This window comes from Ictidomys tridecemlineatus, chromosome 4, assembly GCF_052094955.1.
Source record: "Ictidomys tridecemlineatus isolate mIctTri1 chromosome 4, mIctTri1.hap1, whole genome shotgun sequence".
In the NCBI taxonomy this organism is placed as follows: Eukaryota; Metazoa; Chordata; class Mammalia; order Rodentia; family Sciuridae; genus Ictidomys; species Ictidomys tridecemlineatus.
In genome coordinates, this window is record NC_135480.1 from 124336236 (window position 1) to 124355988 (window position 19753).

Genomic DNA, 19753 nt, shown 5'->3' on the forward strand with positions numbered 1-19753 from the left:
GAGGTGGTACATATCTTGGACACAAAACCATGAGCCTATTATGAAGAGTGGCCAGAATTCAGGAAGAAAGCAGGAATTTAGGAAGATAGTAGGTTTTCCCCATGGAAGAGGCTAGTCGCAGTCCATTCATAAATTGGGCAGGATGAATGCTGGAAGCTTTCTACTAGACAGGACACATCCATTGATGCATTCTCTTTTCTATTATCTACAATCAGGGACACAGTACGATACAGAGACATAGCAACACTCGCCTTGTCAAAAGACTTGCTAGAAACAGTCCACTCCAAACCAAACAAACTGCCTTTCCTAGCTCTTCTCAGAACATGAGACCAAACCACAAACTCACACCCACACCCACAAAGCCACCTCCTTCCCCCAAGGACGTCTGTGACCACCCACAGTGTCCTCTGACTGGTGGGCCATACTAGGTTCCCCCGAAATAGCCTGTCTTGTCTCATATGTGGCCTACTTGGCCATCTGTGAAGTTGTCAGGAGCCAGGGGTGAGCCACTACCTGCTTTCTCAGGAAAGACCCCCTTCAGAGGTTTCCTGGCAATTGGCCATCCTCACATCTGTAGGTACCAAGAAAGACTGACTCTGTCCTTGGTAAATCCAAACAAGTGAGCCCACTGGGACTGGCACTGGGAGTGCCTCTGTGTGCCTGGCTTCCTGGATCCCAAGTTCAGAGAGTTCCATCACCAAGGAAGTGTGGTGTGGTCACTTCCTTCAGGAACTGAATGAGGTCACTGCCTTGGAAACCACTTTGTCCTAACTGTTGTTTCCAAGGGTCCCATGAGATGGAGGCTGCCCCTGCTTCCTGTGACACTTTCACAACTTAGAATGGTATATCAACCATAGGCACCCAGGAAAAGCTCTCCACACAGGCCTGGTTTGGTCCATCTTGTCTACATGAAGAAGAGAGAGGCTAAAGTATAAAGTATAAAGTGAGTGATAGGATTCAGACACATCCCTTCATCCTGACCAGGTTGTTTGCCACGGAAGATGACTTTTTCTCTCTCAGGACCTTCCCAGCTTCCAACATCTTCCCCAGAGATCATTTCTGCATGGACCTTGAAGGTTCTCAGCAGGTGAAAGATCCCCTACATTCCTGTATTGTAAGACCAACTCTGTCCCTGCTCTTTTGTAAAGTGAGATTGAGGAAAAAGTGAATGCTTGGGGTTAAGAACATGTTCAATTTGGGTTAGAAATCATTCTGCTGGATGAAGAATGGTATTGGGAACCTGTGATATTTATAATAATATTGAGGTGAAATATATGTATGAAAACTGAAATCTAAGTAAGATTTGAAGGCCAGAAGGGTATTGGGCCCTTGATTGGGATACTTACCTTTGAATTACATTCTGTACAGATGTCTCAGATAAATCAACATACAATGGCATAGGACCTTGTACCTTGGATGATTGAATGTAGAAGAGAAGATCAAGTCAAAAAGGGATAGTAGGTAGGATTAGAAAGATAGTCAGTAGGTTTAGGAAGAAGAGTGAGTATAATATTTGGATCAAAAGTTTTTTAGCAATAGGGTGTCTGTTAGAGAGTGAATGTAAATGTCAGCACATGTGAAGAGTCAGTCACAATGATGAACTGGGGAAGATATGTAGGAAAGTAGATATGAATATAGACATTAGGAATTTAGGCAAAGTATAAAGTGAGTGATAGGATTAGACATTTTCAACAGGGTTGAGGTTGAATATATAATCTTAGGCAGAAATAAATGTGTAGTCACCAATAGAATTGACATTTGAGAGCATTAGCCAACCTAGACAAGGATGGTTTTTGTAATCCATGCTCACTTTTCAATTAGGCTTAGGTACAATCATAAGTGTGACTTTGCATTCTATGTTCAGAATATCACTGTGATAAAATGTATATGTAGATCAGGTGACATGAGGATTTCTTCCACTATTTTTGGGAGCAAAACGTTGAAGACTTATAAATTAGAATTCGGGGGTACAAATAGGTGTACCATGGGTCTATGAGTATAGAGATAATGCATGAATAGACCATACTGTGAATAAAGAATATAACTGGTTCCAATTTAAATAATGGATTGAATTGATATCTGAAAACATATAAGAAATCTTATATTGATACACGATCATTCATTCCAACCAGTTATACATCTAATGGTAATATTAGGGTGATGGTTTACCATGAGGGGTGTGTGAGTTTTGGTTCCAAAATGATTATGGAAATCCAAAATAATGTGTTGGGAAAGAAGTCTCATGAAAAGACCAGTCAAAAAACATGGAGGAATACATGTGTTCTGAAGCAGGATTTGATTGAAAGTGAACCAAATGCCTAGAAATTTGTGAACTTGAGGATGAAATATATATCCTATGATGTGCATCAACTGAAGAAATAGTAATGTACCAGTGTTGAATAAAAATAAATGTCAAAATACACATCATGTCCCATAGGAGTCTACTTGCATTGATGTTAAACAGGGTCAGTTACCATAGAAATGTTAGGGACCACCGGCAGAGAAGGCCCAGCGGCTGGTTGGGGCCCGAGCCGGCCCCACCCCCAGTGCCTGCAAGGTAGGAGAACCGGCGACCCACGGGCAGGTCAGGCCCAGCAATCTGCCGAGAGACAGAGCTGACACACGCGCCTGCAGGGAACAGGGTCCTGTGACCCACCAGCGGCCTTCTGTGGGGCAGGCCCGTCCCCTCCCCCAGTGCCTGCAAGGTAGGCGGGATTGTCTCCTCCAGCAGATCAGGCTTAGCGGCCTGCTGAGGGGCAGGACAGTCCCCTCCCCCAGTGCCTGCAAAGTAGGCGGGACTGTGACCACTGTCAGAGCACGCCCAGTGGCTGGTTGCGGGCCGGAGCCAGCCCCACACCCAGTGCCTGCAAGGTAGGAGAACCGGCGACCCACGGGCAGGTCAGGCCCAGCAATCTGCGGAGAGACAGAGCTGACACACGCGCCTGCAGGGAACGGCGTCCTGCGACCCATCATCAGCCTTCTGTGGGGCAGGCCCGTCCCCTCCCCCAGTGTCTGCAAGGTAGGCGGGACTGTGACCACCAGCAGAGCAGGCCCAGCGGCTGGTTGGGGCCAGAGCCGGCCCCACCCCCAGTGTTTGCAAGGTAGGAGAACCGGCGACCCACCTGCAGGCCAGGCCCAGCAATCTGCGGACAGACAGAGCTGACACACGCGCCTGCAGGGAACGGGGTCCTGCAACCCACCAGCCGCCTTCTGTGGGGCAGGCCCGTCTTCTCCCCCAGTGCCTGCAAGGTAGGCGGGACTGTCACCTGCAGCAGATCAGTCTTAGCGGCCTGCTGAGGGGCAGGACAGTCCCCTCCCCAAGTGCCTGCAAGGTAGGCGGGACTGTGACCACCGGCAGAGCAGGTCCAGCGGCTGGTTGCGGGCCGGAGCCGGCCCCACCCCCAGTGCCTGCAAGGAAGGAGAACCGGTGAACAACAGGCAGGTCAGGCCCAGCAATCTGCGAAGAGACAGAGCTGAAACACGTGCCTGCAGGAACGGGGTCTTGCGACCCACCAGTGGCCTTCTGTGGGGCAGGCCCGTCTCCTCCCCCAGTGCCTGCAAGGTAGGCGGGACTGTGACCACCGACAGAGCAGGCCAAGTGGCTGGTTTTGGGCCAGAGCCGGCCCCACCCCGAGTGCCTGCAAGGTAGGAGAACCGGCGACCCACGGGCAGGCCAGGCCCAGCAATCTGCCGAGAGACAGAGCTGACACACGCGCCTGCAGAGAACGGGGTCCTGTGACCCACCAGCGGCCTTCTGTGGGGCAGGCCTGTCCCCTCCCCCAGTGCCTGCAAGGTAGGCGGGACTGTGACCACCAGCAGATCAGGCCTAGCGGCCTGCTGAGGGGCATGACCGTCCCCTCCCCCAGTGCCTGCAAGGTAGGCGGGACTGTGACCAGCAGCAGATCAGGCCCACCGGCTTGTTGCGGGCCGGAACCGGCCCCACCCTCAGTGCCTGCAATGTAGGCATACTGGGGACACATCGGGAGGTTAGGCCCAGCAACCTACGGAGAGACAGAGGTGCCCCTCGCGCCTGCTGGGTAGGCGGACCTTCGACCGGCCAGCAGAGCAGACCTAGGGCCCGCCAGCATGGTAGACAGATCGCACCAATTGGTGGAGGATCACAGCCACCATCTGTCCTGCAAGGGAGACTTTTCAACTATACAAGAGCAATATAAATAAATAGAGGGAAAATTTCAAAAACACAACAGTTTCACCAAGCAGAAAGAAACGCCAGCAGTATGAAAAGACAAGGAAAGAAAGGACCACAGGCAATGCAGGTCAACTCAACTCTAGAAGAGGTAATAGCTGCAACAGATGGAATGTCAGACAGAGAGGTCAGGATATACATGCTTCAGATGATCTGGAGTCTCAAGGAAGACATGAGACAGCAAAATCAGACAATGAAAGATCACATTGACAAGGAACTTCATAAACAAATCCAGGAAGTAAAAGATCAATTTCACAGGGAGATAGAGGAAATAAAAAACAAACAAATAGAAATCCTAGAAATGCAGGAAGCAATAAACCAACTTAAAAACTCAATTGAGAAAACTACCAGCAGAGTGGATCACTTTGAAGATAGAAGGTCAGACAATGAAGACAGAGTGTTTCAACTTGAAAAGATCATAGACAGCTCAGCAAGTCTGCTAAGAAACCATGAGCAGAACATCCAAGAAATATGGGATAATATCAAAAGACCAAACTTAAGAGTCATTGGGATACAGGAAGGCACAGAGCTCCAAACCAAAGGAATAGACAATTTATTCAGTGAAATAATACGAGAAAACTTCCCAGACTTGAAGAATGAGACAGAACCCCAAATCCTAGAAGCCTACAGGACGCCGAATGTGCAAAATCATAAGAGATCCACACCTAGACACATTATAATGAAGATGTCCAACATACAGAATAAGGAGAGAATTTTAAAAGCTACAAGAGAAGGGAAGCAGATTACATTTAGGGGTAAACCAATAAGGATAACAGCTGATCTCTCAACACAGACTCTAAAAGCTAGAAGATCCTGGAATAACATATTTCAAACGCTAAAAGAAAATGGGTTCCAACCAAGAATCGTGTATCCGGCGAAATTAAGCTTCAGGATGGAAGATGAAATTAAAACATTCCATGATAAACAAAAGTTAAAAGAATTTGCAGCTAGAAAACCATCTCTTCAAAAAATCCTTGGCAAAACACACAGGAAGAGGAAATGGAAAACAACAATGAAAACCAACAGTGGGAGGTAGGACAGTAAAGGGGGGAAAAAATCAAAGAGAAAAACAAATCAGGTTTAACAGCATTAATAAACAAATATGGCTGGAAGAACAAACCATATCTCAATAATAACCCTAAATGTTAATGGCTTAAACTCACCAATTAAGAGACACAGGCTAGTTGAATGGATCAAAAAACAAGATCCAACAATATGCTGCCTACAGGAGACGCATTTGATAGGAAAGGATATACATAGACTGAAGGTGAAAGGTTGGGAAAAATCATATCACTCATATGGACTGCGGAAACAAGCAGAGGAGTGTCCATACTCATATCAAATAAAATAGATTTCAAACCAAAGTTAATCAAAAGGGATAAAGAAGGACACTACATACTGCTCAAGGGAACCATACACCAACAAGACATAACAATCATAAATATATATGCCCCAAACAACGGTGCTGCTGCGTTCATCAAGCAAACTCTTCTCAAGTTCAAGAGTCTAATAGACCACCATACAATAATCATGGGAGACTTCAACACACCTCTCTCACCACTGGACAGATCTTCCAAACAAAAGTTGAATAAGGAAACTATAGAACTCAATAACACAATTAACAACCTAGACTTAATTGACATATATAGAATATACCACCCAACATCAAGCAGCTACACTTTTTTCTCAGCAGCACATGGATCCTTCTCAAAAATAGATCATATATTATGTCACAGGGCAACTCTTAGACAATATAAAGGAGCGGAGATAATACCATGCATCTTATCTGATCATAATGGAATGAAACTAAAAATCAACCATAAAAGAAGCAAGGAAAAATCATGCATCACTTGGAGAATGAACAATAGGTTACTGAATGATCAATGGGTTTTAGAAGACACCAAGGAGGAAATTAAAAAATTCTTAGAGTTTAATGAAAACACAGACACAACATATCGGAATCTATGGGACACATTGAAAGCAGTTCTAAGAGGAAAATTCATTGCTTGGAGTTCATTCCTTAAAAAAAGAAAAAACCAACAAATAAATGATCTCATACTTCATCTCAAAATTCTAGAAAAAGAAGAGCAAAACAACAGCAAAAGAAGTAGAAGGCAAGAAATAATTAAAATCAGAGCTGAAATTAATGAAATCAAAACAAAAGAAACAATTGAAAAAATTGACAAAACGAAAAGTTGGTTCTTTGAAAAGATAAATAAAATTGACAGACCCTTAGCCATGCTAGCGAAGAGAAGAAGAGAGAGAACTCAAATTACTAGCATAAGGGATGAAAAAGGCAAGATCATGACAGACACTTCAGAAATACAGAAGATAATCAGAAATTATTTTGAATCCTTATACTCCAATAAAATAGAAGATAGTGAAGGCATCGATAAATTTCTTAAGTCATATAATCTGCCCAGATTGAGTCAGGAGGATATAGACAACCTAAACAGACCAATATCAATTGAGGAAATAGAAGAAAACATCAAAAGATTACCATCTAAGAAAAGCCCAGGACCGGATGGGTTTACAGCAGAGTTTTACAAAACCTTTAAAGAGGAACTAATACCAATACTTTTCAAGCTATTTCAGGAAATAGAAAAAGAGGGAGAACTTCCAAATTCATTCTACGAGGCCAACATCACTCTGATTCCGAAACCAGACAAAGACACTTCAAAGAAAGAAAACTACAGACCAATATCTCTAATGAACCTAGATGCAAAAATCCTCAATAAAATTCTGGCAAATCGGATACAAAAACATATCAAAAAAATTGTGCACCATGATCAAGTAGGATTCATCCCTGGTATGCAAGGTTGGTTCAATATACGGAAATCAATAAATGTTATTCACCACATCAATAGGCTTAAAAATAAGAACCATATGATCATCTCGATAGATGCAGAAAAAGCATTCGACAAAGTACAGCATCCGTTTATGTTCAAAACTCTCGAAAAACTAGGGATAACAGGAACATACCTCAACATTGTAAAAGCAATTTATGCTAAGCCTCAGGCTAGCATCATTCTGAATGGAGAAAAATTGAAGGCATTCCCTCTAAAATCTGGAACAAGACAGGGATGCCCTCTCTCACCACTCCTGTTCAACATAGTTCTCGAAACACTGGCCAGAGCAATTAGACAGACGAAAGAAATTAAAGGCATGAAAATAAAAAAAAGAAGAACTTAAGTTATCACTATTTGCAGATGACATGATTCTATACCTAGCAGACCCAATATGGTCTACAAAGAAACTGTTAGAGCTAATAAATGAATTCAGCAAAGTGGCAGGTTATAAAATCAACACGCATAAATCAAAGGCATTCCTGTATATCAGCGACAAATCCTCTGAAATGGACACGAGGACAACCACCCCGTTCACAATATCCTCAAAAAGAATAAAATACTTGGGAATCAACCTAACAAAAGAGGTGAAAGACTTATACAATGAAAACTACAGAACCCTAAAGAGAGAAATTGAAGAAGACCTTAGAAGATGGAAAAATATACCCTGTTCATGGATAGGCAGAACTAACATCATCAAAATGGCGATATTACCAAAAGTTCTCTATAGGTTTAATGCAATGCCAATCAAAATCCCAACGGCATTTCTTGTAGAAATGGAGAAAGCAATCATGAAATTCATATGGAAGAATAAAAGACCCAGAATAGCAAAAACAATACTAAGCAGGAAGTGTGAATCAGGTGGTATAGCGATTCCAGATTTCAAACTATACTACAGAGCAATAGTAACAAAAACAGCATGGTACTGGTACCAAAACAGGCGGGTGGACCAATGGTACAGAATAGAGGACACAGAAACCAACCCACAAAACTACAACTTTCTTATATTTGATAAAGGGGCTAAAAGCATGCAATGGAGGAAGAATAGCATCTTCAACAAATGGTGCTGGGAAAATTGGAAATCCATATGCAACAAAATGAAATTGAATCCCTTTCTCTCGCCATGCACAAAAGTTAACTCAAAATGGATCAAGGAGCTTGATATCAAATCAGAGACACGGCATCTGATAGAAGAGAAAGTTGGCTACGACCTACATGCTGTGGGGTCGGGCTCCAAATTCCTCAATAGGACACCCATAGCACAAGAGTTAACATCTAGAATCAACAAATGGGACTTACTCAAACTAAAAAGTTTTTTCTCAGCAAAAGAAACAATAAGAGAGGTAAATAGGGAGCCTACATCATGGGAACAAATCTTTACTCCTCACACTTCAGATAGAGCCCTAATATCCAGAGTATATAAAGAACTCAGAAAATTAGACAATAAGATAACAAATAATCCCATCAACAAATGGGCCAAGGACTTGAACAGACACTTCTCAGAGGAGGACATACAATCAATCAACAAGTACATGAAAAAATGCTCACCATCTCTAGCAGTCAGAGAAATGCAAATCAAAACCACCCTAAGATACCATCTCACTCCAGTAAGATTGGCAGCCATTATGAAGTCAAACAACAATAAGTGCTGGCGAGGATGTGGGGAAAAGGGTACACTTGTACATTGTTGGTGGGACTGCAAATTGGTGTGGCCAATTTGGAAAGCAGTATGGAGATTTCTTGGAAAGCTGGGAATGGAACCACCATTTGACCCAGCTATCCCCCTTCTGGGTCTATTCCCTAAAGACCTAAAAAGAGCATGCTACAGGGACACTGCTACATCGATGTTTATAGCAGCACAATTCACAATAGGAAGACTGTGGAACCAACCTAGATGCCCTTCAATAGACGAATGGATAAAAAAAATGTGGCATTTATACACAATGGAGTATTACTCTGCATTAATAAATGACAAAATCATAGAATTTGGAGGGAAATGGATGGCATTAGAGCAGATTATGCTAAGCGAAGCTAGCCAAGCCCTAATAAACAAATGCCAATTGTCTTCTTTGATATAAGGAGAGTAATTAAGAACAGACTAGGGAAGAAGAGCACAAGTAGAAGACCATCATTAAACAGGGTTGGGAGGTGGGAGGGAAAGGGAGAGAGAAGGGAAATAGCATGGAAATGGAACGAGACCCTCAGGTTTATACAAAATTACATACAAGAGGAAGTGAGGGGAAAGGGAAAAATAATACAAGGGGGAGGAATGAATTGCAGTAGTGGGGGTAGAGAGAGAAGAGGGGAGGGGAGGGGAGGGGAGGGGGGATAGTAGAGGATAGGAAAGGCAGCAGAATACAACAGACACTAGGATGGCAATATGTAAAGCAATGGAAGTGAAACTGATGTGATTCTGCAATCTGTATAAGGGGCAATATGGGAGTGCATAACCCACTTGAATCAAAATGTAAATATGATATATCAAGAACTATGTAATGGAGGGGTAAGACAAGATAATACAAATGGAAGAAATGATTTACAGTAGAAGGGGTAGAGAGAGAAAAGTGGAGGGGTGGGGAGGGGAGGGGGGATAGTAGAGAATAGGACTTACAGCAGAATACATCAGACACTAGAAAGGCAATATGTCAATCAATGGAAGGGTAAATGATGTGATACAGCAATCTGTATACGGGGTAAAGTTGGGAGTTCATAACCCGCTTGAATCAAACTGTGAAATATGATGTATTAAGAACAGTGTAAGGTTTGAACGACCAACAATAAAAAAATAAATTAAATAAGAAAAAAAAGAAATGTTAGGATTTCTATGCACCATTCACTGAAGTTAGTTTTCAGTACTAAGAAACAAATATGTATTTCAGGTGGATGAATATTTCTGAGAATAATCTTGTGAAAAGTTGATTATAAATCCACATACATGAACATGAATTCAGGGAGTGTAAAATAAGACACTCATATTTTATATGTTCAAAAATCTAGAGAGTGTGTGTGTGTATATATATATATATATATATATATATATACACAAAAAACACACAGAGAGACATTAAAAAGTAAAAATATATATGCCAATTGAAATTCATCATGAAATATATATCATCCCAAGATCCAGAAATATTTATTTTACTGGACATGGATGTATGTATCATGTGGTTGAAGTAGGAAGCTCACCCATAGGTTGATTTTCAGTTCCAACAGCATTTAGGACGAGTGATTTCTTCTCACAGTTTGTATCTGCCAAGTCATCCACCTCACAAGAATGTAGCTGGGAAACCAGGTAGGATTTTATATGTGCATGTAAAAATACATGTTCTGTATAGGTTGCAGAGAAAGGGAGACAGAAATTCACATATTTGTTAAGTTTAAAAACCCATGAAGAACTATTACATTGGACTAGATTCATTACATCTACCCTTTATAATGCAAAAGGCCTGTCCAACTACACACCATGCCTCCTCTGAACTGCTTGTATTTCTATTCTGTTTGGGTTATTTTTTTCTATGATATTAGGATTTGTAGTCAGAGTCTAGTAGGGTATGGGTTAGTGTCAGGGATTCAGTATTTGGAATGGAAAATAGGAAAATGAATCCAATGTGTATGCAAATATGTGCTAAACAAAATCTTCCCACTGTCATCCAGAAAAATGCCTTGACAATACCCTTGCCCCAAGTAAGATGCAATTCGAGGAGAAGAGTTAGAAAATCTTTGAATACATATGTGGAATGAAAAATGCTCAGGAGTTCACAACTTTGGAGGTGGTAGAGGAGTTTCCATAAGTAAGGGAGAGGATAAACACTCCACAAACATGGAGCTCTGCTGGCCTAAAGACTTCTTGAGAAACTGCCTCTGAGGTTGAGCTCTTGAAATATATGTTGTTGTCAGGAGCATTAGCTTCCTTTGTAGTGAGACCATCAAAGCTGGGTCTGCATCTATGTGACCTGGAGGACATGGTTTCTGATTTTCCAATTAACATGAGGCAGAAGTGCTGAATTGTCTTTTTGTAGGTAAACTGTGGCCACTGGGGGCTAAGTATCTCCCCGTGGGAACTGTGAAGCCATTTGGTCATCCTCCATTTTTCGTGGTGTTTCTAGCTGCTTCACTGGGAGTTTGGTATTTGCTTCACGAAATACAAGGACTTCAACTGGGACACAGTGCTGGAGCGAGTTCTGTCATGTGTGGTGTGTCAGGGTCCTAGGAGAATGCACAAAGCATGCTTCTATCTCACAGAGCTTGGCCCCTTGACCATAGCAACCTGATTCTGAACATTGTTCTGAAACTCTCCATATAACAAGATGCCTTTACATATAAGGGTCTGCTGGCTGCACCATGTCAGTCACAAGACATTTGGAAGCTCATGGAAGATCCACATGGCCCCACCACAGATGTTTTATCACACACCTACACACCACTGCTCTAGGCCCACTACTCAGCAGGCCCCACCTCACTGGCATCTCTTTTCTTCATCATTTTCATGAAAGCCGTCAATCAAGGCACCTGTCTGTTAAACTCATGATCAGCAACAGGACATCCTAAGGTTCTCCAGTGCCACCTCGTCATGGGAATTTCAAAGATGGCATGGTATTTATCTAGCCATTTGTAAAGGATGAAGTTGGAGGCACTGTAGGTTTCCATTCATTAAGGAACCATTTAATAGTGAGAAAGATCTTTTCAATGAAAGCTCTGGAGATCTCTCACAAACAAGGCTTCCCAACGAGTGGCCAAAAAAACGTCACATGAAACCAGGCCCACTGAGGTCTACGATGTGAGGTACATGTGTGTTTTGACTCTCAACTATTGCCTCCAGTTCTTTAAGAATAACATCATGTGATATCCTGGCTGAGATTCCCAGTGATCTGTGGAAAGTGATCCTGGGCTTTGATCTCAGTTTTCAGGGGTATTCTCATGCGTGGCCTCAGAGAATCCCAACTCAATTCATGGCAATACTTCTCTGAGGTCAGTTTTAGAACTCAGTCTCTAAGGGGAATCACACCAGAGTTCAAGCCCAGGCGGACCCAGTCATCTCTTCCACCGCCATACAAATGACCACAATTCAAACCAAAACACTGCCACAAGGCCCTCAATGTCTTCCATATAGACAATCCTCATAACCTAGGGCTGGAGGTTTCCATGAGGGGCGCAGCCTAAGACAGTGTCCACAATAAGCTCCCTTGCCCCTCATTTGCCTAATGTCAGGGTGGCCTGGACACCCTTCTTTGAACCAGGAGTGATCAAATAGGCCTGCCTTTAATACTGCTCAGCTTCTAAACTTTGAGGCCTGCTGATGGTGGGGTACACATTTTTTGTGTAAATTGGAGTCATGAGAAAACACAAGCACATAATGGCTAGCCTCTGGAGGGCTATGAAAAACTCATTTGACCCAAAGGATTCCTATTCTCACTTGATGCAGGTCAGAAACCTTACAGAGGAAGGCAAGAGACTTCATCCACAATGACTGCTGTTTTGCCATATTGGCTTTGGATGCACATATGGGATCCTTCCTGAGATCCATCAGGTGCTGACAATCTAAGCCACAGCCTCACACAGGGCCAAGAGGCTGATTCAGACACATCCCTTTGCAAAGCAATTAAGCAAAGAGCCACAAGTGATGCCCATTCATTTGCATTTGAAAACTGTTTTCTTCAGGCTTCACAAAGGTGTGTCCTTAGGGTGTCTGTTAGAGAGTGAATGTAAATGTCAACACATGTGAAGAGTCAGTCAAAATGATGAACTGGGGAAGATATGTAGAAAAGCAGATATGAATATAGACATTAGGAAATTAGGCATAGTATAAAGTGAGTGATAGGATTAGACATTTTCAACAAGGTTGAGGTAAAATATATAATCTTAGGCAGAAACAAATGTGTAGTCACCAATAGAATTGACATTTGAGAGCATTAGCCAACCTAGACAAGGATGGTTTTAGTAATCCATGCTCACTTTCCAATTAGGCTTAGGTACAATCATAAGTGTGACCTTTGCATTTTGTGTTCAGAATATCACTGTGATAAAATATATATGTAGATCAGGTTACATGAGTATTTCTTCCAATATTTTTGGGAGCAATATGTTGAAGAAGTATAAATTAGAATTCGGGGGTACAAATAGGTGTACCCTGGGTCTATGAGTATAGAGATAATGTATTAATAGACCATACTTTGAATAAAGAATATAACTGGTTCCAATTTAAATAATGGATTGAATTGATATCTGAAAACATATAAGAAATCTTATATTGATACACGATCATTCATTCCAACCAGTTATACATCTAATGGTAATATTAGGGTGATGGTTTACCATGAGGGGTGTGTGAGTTTTGGTTCCAAAATGATTATGGAAATCCAAAATAATGTGTTTGGAAAGAAGTCTCATGAAAAGACCAGTCAAAAAACATGGAGGAATACATGTGTTCTGAAGCAGGATTTGATTGAAAGTGAACCAAATGCCTAGAAATTTGTGAACTTGAGGATGAAATATATATCCTATGATGTGCATCAACTGAAGAAATAGTAATGTACCAGTGTTGAATAAAAATCAATGTCAAAATACACATCATATCCCATAGGAGTCTACTTGCATTGATGTTAAACAGGGTCAGTTACTATAGAAATGTTAGGGACCACCGGCAGAGAAGGCCCAGCGGCTGGTTGTGGCCCGAGCCGGCCCCACCCCCAGTGCCTGCAAGGTAGGAGAACTGGCGACCCACGGGCAGGTCAGGCCCAGCAATCTGCCGAGAGACAGAGCTGACACAGGCGCCTGCAGGGAACGGGGTCCTGTGACCCACCAGCTGCCTTCTGTGGGGCAGGCCCGTCCCCTCCCCCAGTGCCTGCAAGGTAGGCGGGATTGTCAACTCCAGCAGATCAGGCTTAGCGCCCTGCTGAGGGGCAGGACAGTCCCCTCCCCCAGTGCCTGCAAGGTAGGCGGGACTGTGACCAGTGGCAGATCAGGCCCTGCGGCTTGTTGTGGGCCGGAGCCGGCCCCACCCCCAGTGCCTGCAAGGTAGGCGTACTGGGGACTTATCGGGAGGTTAGGACCAGCAACCTACGGAGAGACAGAGGTGCCCCTCGCGCCTGCTGTGTAGGCGGACCTTCGACCGGCCAGCAGAGCAGACCTAGGGCCCGCCAGCGTGGTAGACAGATCGCACCAATTGGTGGAGGATCACAGCCACCATCTGTCCTGCAAGGGAGACTTTTCAACTATACAAGAGCAATATGAATAAATAGAGGGAAAATTTCAAAAACACAACAGTTTCACCAAGCAGAAAGAAACGCCAGCAGTATGAAAAGACAAGGAAAGAAAGGACCACAGGCAATGCAGGTCAACTCAACTCTAGAAGAGGTAATAGCTGCAACAGATGGAATGTCAGACAGAGAGGTCAGGATATACATGCTTCAGATGATCTGGAGTCTCAAGGAAGACATGAGACAGCAAAATCAGACAATGAAAGATCACATTGACAAGGAACTTCATAAACAAATCCAGGAAGTAAAAGATCAATTTCACAGGGAGATAGAGGAAATAAAAAACAAACAAATAGAAATCCTAGAAATGCAGGAAGCAATAAACCAACTTAAAAACTCAATTGAGAAAACTACCAGCAGAGTGGATCACTTAGAAGATAGAACATCAGACAATGAAGACAGAGTATTTCAACTTGAAAAGAGCATAGACAGCTCAGCAAGTCTGCTAAGAAACCATGAGCAGAACATCCAAGAAATATGGGATAATATCAAAAGACCAAACTTAAGAGTCATTGGGATCCAGGAAGGCACAGAGCTCCAAACCAAAGGAATAGACAATTTATTCAGTGAAATAATACGAGAAAACTTCCCAGACTTGAAGAATGAGACAGAACCCCAAATCCTAGAAGCCTACAGGACGCCGAATGTGCAAAATCATAAGAGATCCACACCTAGACACATTATAATGAAGATGTCCAACATACAGAATAAGGAGAGAATTTTAAAAGCTACAAGAGAAGGGAAGCAGATTACATTTAGGGGTAAACCAATCAGGATAACAGCTGATCTCTCAACACAGACTCTAAAAGCTAGAAGATCCTGGAATAACATATTTCAAACGCTAAAAGAAAATGGGTTCCAACCAAGAATCGTGTATCCGGCGAAATTAAGCTTCAGGATGGAAGATGAAATTAAAACATTCCATGATAAACAAAAGTTAAAAGAATTTGCAGCTAGAAAACCATCTCTTCAAAAAATCCTTGGCAAAACACACAGGAAGAGGAAATGGAAAACAACAATGAAAACCAACAGTGGGAGGTAGGACAGTAAAGGGGGGAAAATCAAAGAGAAAAACAAATCAGGTTTAACAGCATTAATAAACAAATATGGCTGGAAGAACAAACCATATCTCAATAATAACCCTAAATGTTAATGGCTTAAACTCACCAATTAAGAGACACAGGCTAGTTGAATGGATCACAAAACAAGATCCAAAAATATGCTGCCTACAGGAGACGCATTTGATAGGAAAGGATATACATAAACTGAAGGTGAAATGTTGGGAAAAATCATATCACTCATATGGACTGCGGAAACAAGCAGGAGTGTCCATACTCATATCAAATAAAATAGATTTCAAACCAAAGTTAATCAAAAGGGATAAAGAAGGATACTACATACTGCTCAAGGGAACCATACACCAACAAGACATAACAGTCATAAAATATATGCCCCAAACAACGGTGCTGCTGCGTTCATCAAGCAAACTCTTCTCAAGTTCAAGAGTCTAATAGACCACCATACAATAATCATGGGAGACTTCAACACACCTCTCTCACCACTGGACAGATCTTCCAAACAAAAGTTGAATAAGGAAACTATAGAACTCAATAACACAATTTACAACCTAGACTTAATTGACATATATAGAATATACCACCCAATATCAAGCAGCTACACTTTTTTCTCAGCAGCACATGGATCCTTCTCAAAAATAGATCATATATTATGTCACAGGGCAACTCTTATACAATATAAAGGAGCGGAGATAATACCATGCATCTTATCTGATCATAATGGAATGAAACTAAAAATCAACCATAAAAGAAGCAAGGAAAAATCATGCATCACTTGGAGAATGAACAATAGGTTACTGAATGATCAATGGGTTTTAGAAGACATCAAGGAGGAAATTAAAAAATTCTTAGAGTTTAATGAAAACACAGACACAACATATCGGAATCTATGGGACACATTGAAAGCAGTTCTAAGAGGAAAATTCATTGCTTGGAGTTCATTCCTTAAAAAAAGAAAAAACCAACAAATAAATGATCTCATACTTCATCTCAAAATTCTAGAAAAAGAAGAGCAAAACAACAGCAAAAGAAGTAGAAGGCAAGAAATAATTAAAATCAGAGCTGAAATTAATGAAATCGAAACAAAAGAAACAATTGAAAAAATTGACAAAACGAAAAGTTGGTTCTTTGAAAAGATAAATAAAATTGACAGACCCTTAGCCATGCTAGCGAAGAGAAGAAGAGAGAGAACTCAAATTACTAGCATAAGGGATGAAAAAGGCAAGATCATGACAGACACTTCAGAAATACAGAAGATAATCAGAAATTATTTTGAATCCTTATACTCCAATAAAATAGAAGATAGTGAAGGCATCGATAAATTTCTTAAGTCATATAATCTGCCCAGATTGAGTCAGGAGGATATAGACAACCTAAACAGACCAATATCAATTGAGGAAATAGAAGAAAACATCAAAAGATTACCATCTAAGAAAAGCCCAGGACCGGATGGGTTTACAGCAGAGTTTTACAAAACCTTTAAAGAGGAACTAATACCAATACTTTTCAAGCTATTTCAGGAAATAGAAAAAGAGGGAGAACTTCCAAATTCATTCTACGAGGCCAACATCACTCTGATTCCGAAACCAGACAAAGACACTTCAAAGAAAGAAAACTACAGACCAATATCTCTAATGAACCTAGATGCAAAAATCCTCAATAAAATTCTGGCAAATCGGATACAAAAACATATCAAAAAAATTGTGCACCATGATCAAGTAGGATTCATCCCTGGTATGCAAGGTTGGTTCAATATACGGAAATCAATAAATGTTATTCACCACATCAATAGGCTTAAAAATAAGAACCATATGATCATCTCGATAGATGCAGAAAAAGCATTCGACAAAGTACAGCATCCGTTTATGTTCAAAACTCTCGAAAAACTAGGGATAACAGGAACATACCTCAACATTGTAAAAGCAATTTATGCTAAGCCTCAGGCTAGCATCATTCTGAATGGAGAAAAATTGAAGGCATTCCCTCTAAAATCTGGAACAAGACAGGGATGCCCTCTCTCACCACTCCTGTTCAACATAGTTCTCGAAACACTGGCCAGAGCAATTAGACAGACGAAAGAAATTAAAGGCATGAAAATAAAAAAAAGAAGAACTTAAGTTATCACTATTTGCAGATGACATGATTCTATACCTAGCAGACCCAATATGGTCTACAAAGAAACTGTTAGAGCTAATAAATGAATTCAGCAAAGTGGCAGGTTATAAAATCAACACGCATAAATCAAAGGCATTCCTGTATATCAGCGACAAATCCTCTGAAATGGACACGAGGACAACCACCCCGTTCACAATATCCTCAAAAAGAATAAAATACTTGGGAATCAACCTAACAAAAGAGGTGAAAGACTTATACAATGAAAACTACAGAACCCTAAAGAGAGAAATTGAAGAAGACCTTAGAAGATGGAAAAATATACCCTGTTCATGGATAGGCAGAACTAACATCATCAAAATGGCGATATTACCAAAAGTTCTCTATAGGTTTAATGCAATGCCAATCAAAATCCCAACGGCATTTCTTGTAGAAATGGAGAAAGCAATCATGAAATTCATATGGAAGAATAAAAGACCCAGAATAGCAAAAACAATACTAAGCAGGAAGTGTGAATCAGGTGGTATAGCGATTCCAGATTTCAAACTATACTACAGAGCAATAGTAACAAAAACAGCATGGTACTGGTACCAAAACAGGCGGGTGGACCAATGGTACAGAATAGAGGACACAGAAACCAACCCACAAAACTACAACTTTCTTATATTTGATAAAGGGGCTAAAAGCATGCAATGGAGGAAGAATAGCATCTTCAACAAATGGTGCTGGGAAAATTGGAAATCCATATGCAACAAAATGAAATTGAATCCCTTTCTCTCGCCATGCACAAAAGTTAACTCAAAATGGATCAAGGAGCTTGATATCAAATCAGAGACACGGCATCTGATAGAAGAGAAAGTTGGCTACGACCTACATGCTGTGGGGTCGGGCTCCAAATTCCTCAATAGGACACCCATAGCACAAGAGTTAACATCTAGAATCAACAAATGGGACTTACTCAAACTAAAAAGTTTTTTCTCAGCAAAAGAAACAATAAGAGAGGTAAATAGGGAGCCTACATCATGGGAACAAATCTTTACTCCTCACACTTCAGATAGAGCCCTAATATCCAGAGTATATAAAGAACTCAGAAAATTAGACAATAAGATAACAAATAATCCCATCAACAAATGGGCCAAGGACTTGAACAGACACTTCTCAGAGGAGGACATACAATCAATCAACAAGTACATGAAAAAATGCTCACCATCTCTAGCAGTCAGAGAAATGCAAATCAAAACCACCCTAAGATACCATCTCACTCCAGTAAGATTGGCAGCCATTATGAAGTCAAACAACAATAAGTGCTGGCGAGGATGTGGAGAAAAGGGTACACTTATACATTGTTGGTGGGACTGCAAATTGGTGCGGCCAATTTGGAAAGCAGTATGGAGATTTCTTGGAAAGCTGGGAATGGAACCACCATTTGACCCAGCTATCCCCCTTCTGGGTCTATTCCCTAAAGACCTAAAAAGAGCATGCTACAGGGACACTGCTACATCGATGTTTATAGCAGCACAATTCACAATAGGAAGACTGTGGAACCAACCTAGATGCCCTTCAATAGACGAATGGATAAAAAAAATGTGGCATTTATACACAATGGAGTATTACTCTGCATTAAGAAATGACAAAATCATAGAATTTGGAGGGAAATGGATGGCATTAGAGCAGATTATGCTAAGTGAAGCTAGCCAAGCCCTAAAAAACAAATGCCAAATGTCTTCTTTGATATAAGGAGAGTAATTAAGAACAGACTAGGGAAGAAGAGCACAAGTAGAAGACCATCATTAAACAGGGTTGGGAGGTGGGAGGGAAAGGGAGAGAGAAGGGAAATAGCATGGAAATGGAACGAGACCCTCAGGTTTATACAAAATTACATACAAGAGGAAGTTAGGGGAAAGGGAAAAATAATACAAGGGGGAGGAATGAATTGCAGTAGTGGGGGTAGAGAGAGAAGAGGGGAGGGGAGGGGAGGGGAGGGGGGATAGTAGAGGATAGGAAAGGCAGCAGAATACAACAGACACTAGGATGGCAATATGTAAAGCAATGGAAGTGAAACTGATGTGATTCTGCAATCTGTATAAGGGGCAATATGGGAGTGCATAACCCACTTGAATCAAAATGTGAAATATGATATATCAAGAACTATGTAATGGAGGGGTAAGACAAGATAATACAAATGGAAGAAATGATTTACAGTAGAAGGGGTAGAGAGAGAAAAGGGGAGAGGAGGGGAGGGGAGGGGGGATA